Source organism: Stegostoma tigrinum, chromosome 41 (assembly GCF_030684315.1).
Source record: "Stegostoma tigrinum isolate sSteTig4 chromosome 41, sSteTig4.hap1, whole genome shotgun sequence".
NCBI lineage: Eukaryota > Metazoa > Chordata > Chondrichthyes > Orectolobiformes > Stegostomatidae > Stegostoma > Stegostoma tigrinum.
The window spans coordinates 6,801,816-6,811,511 of record NC_081394.1 but is presented as its reverse complement, the minus strand read 5'-3'; positions in this window follow the sequence as shown (position 1 = coordinate 6,811,511).

The following is a 9,696-nucleotide window of genomic DNA, read 5'->3' as shown; positions in this document are numbered from 1 at the left end:
CCTTTAACCAGAGAACCTGCGGATTTCTGCCACCGGCGGGATAATCAAATGTACATGGGATCTCCACACTTGACCCTTTCACTGCCAATACGTTCCAGGGAACCTTCACAGCCCATCGGTCACTATGGACAGCTAAATAAGGAAAATGGAAAATTCCAGTGAACTCAGCGACAAGAACCAAATTGAACCATTCCATTAAATGACAGGCAAATAATGTGAACTCAATCTTCAAACATCCAATATTATATAGACACCAGTAACAACACACCCGTTAAATTATCATGAGAATCTACAAGCTCAAGAAAAGTTCAGTTTGAAGAAATTAAAATACATACTAATAAATAATAAGTTTCAATGAAATGCGGGACCAAGTATTCAGCATAATATACGTGAGCTTTTCCCCCCACATATCTAACCATACATATTGATACAATCAATTAATACCCACATTCCACCCAAACAATGATGGCAAATTCAGAAATTAAGTTATTGCAGAATTCAGTAATTCTGAAAGATAATGTCGTACCTTTTTCAAGTAACAGAACGAGAGAAAGGAACATAACAGTCTGCATGACTGCGAACTGTTTTTTCAGGCAACAAGATGATGAAATGTGGCTCAGAAAGATTCCGCTCTTTGATAATATAATACACATCGAATAAAAGCGAATCCGAGCACAGGGAGATCAGCTGCCTCGCATACTGGGTTCCCTCGCAGAGCTCACTCACGGATAGAGACCACCACCCCCACCCCACCCCCCGGGACGCTTCTAACCCTTTCAATCGTATGATACTGGGAGTAACGTTATCCCCCACTTTACAGGGTATAACGCCGAAAGGGAGACAGAGATCTGGACCAGCGAACTGGCGTTTTCCTGTCACCAATCATAAGGCAGAAATGAACTTCAGATTCGGGTACCAAAAATAACCTGACCACAAATTTCGTCTCAGAATTCACACATTTTATCTGTTTGCCTGTCAATGCGTTATAAATGTTCTGTTGCGGTTGATGGTGACACAGAGCACTCTTTTCACACCTTCAAATGTCCAGGCAAAAGGCTGTAGCTCAAATGCCAGTGATATAGAGGTGTATTTTTTTCAGGAAACAGTTTATTTTTAGATATGACTTTCGGTCTTTACAATTCTAGTTTCACCTCAGAAATTGGGTCAGGTGAACTGATCCGAGCTGCTGCAATCAAGCTTTTGTGATTTTATTTTTCAATTTGGAAATATTGGCTTGTATTTTTCGATTTCAAAGAGAAGTATCACCGGATGTAACTGGCGAAACGATAGCAATGGTGAGGAGAATCAAAATAGTGGAATCAGGAGCTATTGGGATAAAGCAGGAACAGGATACTGATTGTGAATGATCAGCCATGATCATAATGAATGGTGGTGCTGGCTCGAAAGGCCGAATGGCCTACTCCTGCACCTATTGTCTATTGAGAAGTGAGAGGTAATTGAGAGATCCGTGTGCACCTTGCAGATCCCTCTATCTGGTGTGACTTGCATTTCCCAAGGTCCCGGTCTCTGAGACGCTGCATGCGCTCCAATGGAGTGTGTGATCCCAGTCCGAGCTCAGTGTACGGGGGATATAGGTTCAATCCTCACTAAAACCGTTTGTTGGAAATTTAATTTGAAAAATGCTAGAATTGAAAGCTCAACTCTGTGACCATGAAACAACGTTTTTTTTTCCCCTTTGTAATTACTATCTGTTTGATGGTGAATCAGGAAAACTCCCGTCAATAGTAATTCTGACCTTCAGGTGACTCCAGACCCATTGTTGCGTGACTGGCTCTTCGCAGCTTTCCGAAATGACCGAATAAATCGCTCAAATTGAAGGTGATTCACGCTGGATCTATCAACAAGACAAACACCTACAAAATATCACTGTTTTTATTCCAAACCTTGCCGTTCCTCTTCCGTTGCTGAAACGATTACTGATATTGCATTCACCGCTTCTCACTGGAGGAACTGGATAAGGATATGACATTTCCCGCTAAAACACGAATGAAACACACGACGACACGGATAATATGACAGTTGAAGAGGTAAGGCAATTGCTTCATGAAAATCAGGCGCCCTTGAAGCAGAAAAGGGAAATGCGACTTGTACAAAGTGCGATTCACTGATGAATTAATTAAGGAATGGAGTGTTCACTGAGCTACTTCCAAGCAACATGAATTCGAGATACTCACTGTCTCGTCGTTTGGGACTAATTCAGATCCTACATTTATCTTTTTTTGGTGGAATTTGTTTCCCATAACATTGTGAGCCTGTCCTCCGCTGATCCTTAGACATTTCCTTTTGGTTAACCACCAAAAGTCCGTTTAATACTTCATCCATTTTTCCTTCTTCACCCCTCCTCTCTGTTGCCCATAAGCTTCACCTTTCAGTGACGGTCTAATTGAATTTCAGAGAGTTGATTGCACCAGCTTTCACCACACTCTCAGGCATTTCATTCCATATCCGAAATGCGGTGTGCAGGATACTGAGTTGAAAGAGCAGCCATTTTCATCTTGGATTGTGAAGCAGACCTTCAGGTCCGAATGGATTCCCCGGCTTCTCTGTCCTCTGTTTCCGAATGGTTCTAAATCTGGCCCCTATGGTTCTCATCCATCTAGGCAATTGGCAAGTGATTCATGCTCTTTATTCTACCCAGGCACACAATGATATTGATATCACCCGTGCCTCAAGGAGGAATTCGGGCGGGAATATGTCTGCTTGCTGGGCCAGTGATGCCCATTTCACACGAGTGGACAATAATCGCTTTAAAAAATATTTTGCATTTTATTATTTCCATCTGATATCCCCCATTGTGCTGCTTGTATACCTGCCCCTATTATGCAACATGGTCTCCTCGTACTCTCTGTCTGACTTTTCAAAATGGTACATAGATTTGAAATATAAGTTCCCAGTCTTGATTGTGCAGCAGCCATTGTTCCATATCTGAAATTACATCGAACCAAAAATGAGCCCTGAATCATCTGCTGGACTGTGAAAACTGCATGCATTCATGTTGAGTATTCCAAGGTACTTTTTAATATGTATTATTCTGTATTGTAATCGCAACTGATGCCTGCCACCCCCCAGATTTCTTTTGCCAACATTCTAATTTTATTTCCCACCTTCCTACTCCTTATTAGCACAAGGGAATCTACAAAATTGGAAAATTAGTTGAGTGGCAGGCAACAGCAGATCAGTACGACCGGTAGGTACTCAAATTGACAGGATGTGACCAGTTTCCGTGTAAGGGCCTCAGCCATGGATATTTCCTAATTTGTGGATTGCACAAAGTTGGACAGTACAACTAATAGTCTATCATTGTGCCTTTGTAAATTTATGCTAAGTGAATGGATAAAACTCTGAGAGATGGAACTCAATGGAAAAATTGCCCTGACCAGTATTAAAAATGGAAATCCAATTCAACACTGTCAGACTTCTGTGAGGCATACCATTTTTTAAATTGAGTCACAGAATATGGCCATTACTGACCAAGCCATCATTTATTACCATCCCTAATTTCCCAGATGGCAGATAAGATTCAATCATGTTTCTGTGCATCTGGAGTGACAATGTAGCCTATACCAGGTAAGGGTGGCAGACCTCCTTCCCTTCAGGATATTAGTGAACCAAATGGATTTTTACACCTGATGATCTGCGGTGTTTCATGGTCCTCATTCCACTGCTAATTCCAGATTTTTTTTGAAAATTAAATTCAAAATCCCATTGGTCTCTTCGATGGCCAGGTGGTCATCCATTTTAACTCTGCCTGCATGTAGATAGGACATATGTTGCATCCATGACTGTATACATTTTTGAGGGTATAGCTGCCACATGGCCAAGCTGATCTGCCATACAAGAACTCTTGAAGCAATTTATTACAACAGGGCTACTGCAGTGTAACATTTGGGTTGCACACCAATCAATTTCTTCCACTGCATGAAGCTAAAAGTCAATTGCCTGCAAACTCCATCTCACTGAATCCATCCAAGGCAGTGCTCAGTTCACTCCAATCACTTGCACTGACTTGTTCCACTGGACTTGTTTCCAGTAGTAATGACAGCTGAACCAACACAAGTTTATTGTCCCAGTTAAATGCTCTTCCTTCTTGCAAGAGAGGGTGCTTCACTGGAAATGCCAGTATCCATCGTGCCTTGTCTCAGATGCCAACATGGCTCTGAGGATGAAGGGGGTCAAAGGGTACGGGGAGGAAGAATGAGCGTGATACTGAGTTCAATGCTGAGCCGTCATCAAAGTGCTGAACAGCCTACTCCTGCCTCTGAAGTTCTATACTTCTATCTCAACTGAGTGTGGAATCCCGCTCAGATTCATGTTGCTGCTAACTGTAAGATTTAGCATTGTTTCTTGTCATGAAGTCTGGAAGTATTGAAGTGAAATAGGATTTCCATTTACCCAGGTGTCCAGCAGAGCTTATTTTTTTATCCCTTCAAGGGATGGGGGCATCACTGGCAAGGCCAGCATTTATTGCCCATCCCTAATTGCTCAGAGAAACAGTGAGGAATCAATCACAAAGTTGTGGACCTGGAGTCACTTGTCAGCCCGGCCAGATCAGAATGGCAGTGAACCAGATGGGTTTCTTCTTCAATCAGCAATGGATTCAGATGTTTTTATTGAATTCAAATACCACCAATTAACGCGACAGAATTGATCCAGCAATCCCTAGAAACATTGCTTGGATCTCAAGATTACCTGTCCAGTGATAATACCGCTAGGCTATCGCCTACCCTAAATCTTCTACCAATCTCTGGTTGTCAAGCCAGCAGCATTCCAAAGCATGAGGAATGTTGGTTACCTGTTGGCTGGGCAGCTGGATTGTGATGCCAAGTCAATGCAACAGTATGCGTTTAATGCCCACACTAACCGAAGGTTAACATGAAGAACTCTAACATCTCCATTCACCTTAATCACAGTGACCCTCCAATTGAACTACCACCAGTCACCCCTCTCTCATGAAAGATAGCCGTCTGGGGCTATGTTGACTGAAGGATAACCCAGCCAGCTGTATGAAAATTACTAAGCATGTACAGACCTAGAGCAATTTCAATACCACAACAATAATCTGTAAGACTAAATCTATTCCTATCATTAAATATGTCAGAAAATAATACCCAATGGACTACCAAATTGTCATAATAGTAAAAATCATAAACAGGAACTGAGGTCCTGAAGACTATCAGTAAATTAAGATGAAACACAAGAACATCAGTATTGATATTATCAGTAATAAAGAGATTAATGGTAGTGTAAATTCTGACACACCAAGAAGGTAGGTGGAACTTTCGCTGCATTTGATTTCCCATGCTTTTTCGGGTCACAGCCAATTTCTTTACTTATTATGTCAAGGTCCTGATCAATTTGAGTAAAACACATATAGAAAAACAGAAATTAGAAGCAGGCCCTTTGGTCCTTCATGCCCGTTCCACGATTCAATATGATCTTGTTAATTATCCCACTCATTACACTATTCCTGCTTTCTCTTCATGTATGTTGATCCATTTAGTCGTAAGAACAGATCTAACTTGAAAAAATTCCATTTATTGACCTCAACTGCTTTTTGTAGCAGAGAATTTCACAGGCTCACCACTAAAGACATCCCGCCTCATCTCAATAAACAATTGAATGATACATCAAATAAGAATGCAATTTAGGCCATTATGTTCACACCACTATATCCTGCCCAGCTCCTCTGATACCACACAGAGGAAAGACGGTGGCTTTATAAAAATGTGACTGGACTGATCATCTGGTGCCAAGAATCTCAAACTCTAAGATATAAATAAGAGCTGCACTAAGTCCTTACGTGCAATTATCTTCTGTCTTTTCTGTTGTACTTTGACATGTGATAAAATATGTTCTTGTTAAAATATTGAGATGCAGCTTTGCTGGCTTTTGTTGCTGGATGGGAGTGTTGAGGTATATCTTTGGTAGTGTTTCAGTTAGTTGGATTTGAGTTAATCAATGAGTACTGATTCAGTCATTTGATGTTGACTCAGTCAGCTGGTAAATTTCATTAGTTAGTGATGCTTCAGTCCGTAGTTGTTACTTAGAGAAACAGGGTTTACACAGTCAGTTCCAATAAGTTCATTTTATTTCAGAAAATGACGTGGATTCACTTCGTTCCAGGTGGTTCCGTCGGTTTATGATGTATTGGAAAATGTTGATTCAGTCATTTCCAGGGAACTGAGTCGGTTTCTGCTATTTAAGAAGTTGTTGTTTCTTTCATTAGTATCAATTAATTCGTATTGTTTGGAAAATGATGTTCAGTCAGTCAGTTCCAAGTGATTCAGTCATGTCGTACCTGTGGACAACGTCCCGGCCTCCATTGCACTCTGTGGCAATGAATTCCACAAGGCCACCACTCTCTGGCTGAAGAAATGTCGTCTCATTTCAGTTTTAAATTTACCCCCTCTAATTTTAAGGCTGTGCCCACGGGTCCTAGTCTCCCCGTCCATCGGAAACAACTTCCCAGCGTCCACCCCCTCTAAGCCATACATTATCTTGTAAGTTTCTGTCAGATCTCCCCTCAACCTTCTAATCTCTAATGAGTACAATCCCAGGATCCTTGGCCGTTCATCATACATTAAACCTACCATTCCAGGGATCAATTTGGCCCGCCCTGACTGCAAAGGCTGTCTGAATGATGGCATTTTCCAGTGCTGTTTCTCTATCATCTTTCAACTTACCTGCACATTCTTCCATTTCAGAGATTGGACTGATTCCCCTTTTTGATTGTCTTGAGTGAACCTGCCTCCACCAGATTTTGAGACAGCTCAGCCCAGCCTGGTGCTGTATGAAAAAAAAGGTACTCCACCTGTCGCTTTTCCTTGTTTTGCCGACTTGTTCCAGCAATGGTAATATATTCTCCCCATCTGCTCTGCCCACAGCCCTGATGATTTTGAATAACTCGATTAAATTTCCGCAAAAGCAGGCCAGACAGAATCAGAGGAGCCGGAAAGTTGACGTTTCAGGTCTGAACTCTTCTTCATTTTCTGAAGAAGGGTCCTGACCTGAAACCTCAACTTTCCTGCTGCTCTGATGCTGCTTGGCCTGCTGTGTTCCTCCAGCTCCACACTTTGTTACCTCTAACTCCAGCATCGGCAGTTCTTGCTATCTCTAAGTCTCCACAATGTTGTCTTTTCCACAACAATGCGAGTTTACTGTGTTTGTAAGACAAACTCCTTTGCACTGGCGACATTCCTGTGGTTATCTTTATGTATCCTCCCCAGATATTTATGCAATCTCCAAAACAATGTTCGCTAAAAGTGGATTTAGCATCGCAGGTGAGGTCGGTGCATCATTATATACATCTCAAATTCTCCGGTCTTCTCATTTATGTCGCTTCGTATAAAATGCAAGGCACCTCTCTCATCCTTTATGGTCAACTTCAATAACACGCAATTGCTACGTTCCTGCACAATGTCTACAATTGTGTATGTTTTCAGTGATATTGTGGCTCAGCACTCTTCTGAATTAAATGAAGCTCCTCACATTTCTCTACATTGAACAACAGTCACCGAGCCATTCTATTAACTTGCAGTTTTGGCTTTTACCCCTAAATCCTCACTTTTTGCAAGGTGTCCAAGTTTTGCGTCACTGGAAAACTCCAAAACTGTGGCCTATTGCCCAAGGCATACCTCCTTAATACGTATCATGAATTGCAAATGTGCCAACTCAAAACTGTGGCGAAACTCACACCAACATTTACTCCACTACAAATGACATATGTTAGATTTCTGTGTTCTGTCAGTTCCCAATATTTCAGCGTCAGAGAGCTACATAGCACAGAAACAGATCCTTAATCTCAATCAGAAGAATGAAAAACAGCTGATTGCAGCTTGCTGATCACATCCCTTTCGAACGAGCATTTCAATGAAATCAAAAAGCTCAGGGTACAATCACATTCTCCTCTTTAAAAAACAAAGGAACTGCGGATGTTGTAAATCAGGAACAAAAACAAAGTTGCTGAAAAAGCTCAGCAGGTCTGGCAGCATCTGTGAAGGAGAAAACAGAGTTAATGTTACGCGGTCCGGTGACTCTTCGTCAGCTCTAACCCTTCCTCAGTCACAGGATCTGAAACGTTAACGCTGTTTTCTCCTTAACGGATGCTGCCAGAGTTGATGGGTTTTCCCAGCAACGTTGTTTTTGTTGCATTCTCCTTTTCCCTGGATAACACTTTCTTTTCTTTATTGAATATAATTTCCTTTCATCTAGCTCGTTCATTGAAAAGAAAGTGTCGATAGAGTGTATTCTGTGGTCGGTTCTGTTTGCGGCAACTATGGATCTTGTACGTGGTCCTGAACGTTTCTTGCGGTCTTTGGAAGTTGAATTCGGCCATTGTTGCATTACCAAAAACGATCAAGTGTGGCAAACTGGAATTAGAATAGTTAGCTGGTTGTTTATGACCACACTGAAGGGCCCATTCCCATGCTGTAGATCTCTATGACACTTCCTTTATCCTATTCTCGGGCACAATGGTGGCCAGCAATGTTGTGTCTTACTGTTTAAGTTACACCCGGCGAAAAGAAAACACCATTAGTTTTCAAATGAAGGGTTCGGATGGCCAGGGAGTTACAGAAAGTAAAAGAGATGAGGGCGAACACATAATAAAACTAGGCTTGCTGGAGCATTGCAACAGGCTTCTGACAGAAATGTTGCTATGGGGTCATGGTGCTATTTTTAAAGTGTCAGACAGTTAAAGAGTTTTATCAAAAGGCAAGAAAAGATTTCCTTTTCTTTTCAAACGCTATAGGTAGATCTATATCTTCATTAATTGATGCTTGGAGAGCATTCTGGAATTGAATAAGTGAGCACAGACAGCTGAGGCTGAAAGAGTCTTGTGCTTATGTGATATTAAAAATGAAGTTCTGATTAGGAAGTGGAGAAACCCTCAGAGAATTGCAGAAAAAGGCTAATTGGGTGATGAGTGAAAGTCGCATTCACATAATATTGTAAGGAGACATTTTGTGTAGCACATTCAATTTCTGTATCAGACCAGGGAGGAAGATGGAAAACTCAAGCATCAACAAACCAATATTGTATCTTGTAAAGACATCTTAAGGATGTCATCCAGTTCTGTGAAACATACCAAGCACTTAAGGTAGTGGGTAAAAAGTGACATGTGATCAAATTGATCCTTGCCTTACCCATATCCATTTGTGAAGAACTATTCAAGGATTAGTAGATTTATCTAAGATGAAAGAATAACACTAATATATTAAGAGAGTTCAGGATATTGCAACCAGATCTCCTGAGGCTCCTCATTTAGTTATACTTACAACTAAGATAATTGTGGGAAAAAAAACTTTGGATTTCTATTAACACATCATGGACAATTGAAGCACAATCTGACCAAGGTTCTAATTTTGTGTTGAAACATTTCCAGTCCATGGTTGGAAATTCCAGTATAAAACAGTTGAAGTCTACCACCAGTCACACACAAATACATTTAGAGAGCTTTAGTCAGTTGCACAGAATTGGCCAGTCCAATGTTTTAAACAAAATCAATCAGTGATGCCTCAGGGAATAAAGGGGCTTGATTTTGAATGCACTATCCCATGTTGCTGTGACAGTTTATTACCTTGTATTATCCAGAAATGCTACATGAAAGTAGGTTTGAACTGCATGAAAATTTATATTAATAAAGTAATGCAAATGTTTCAAAGTTACATTCATATT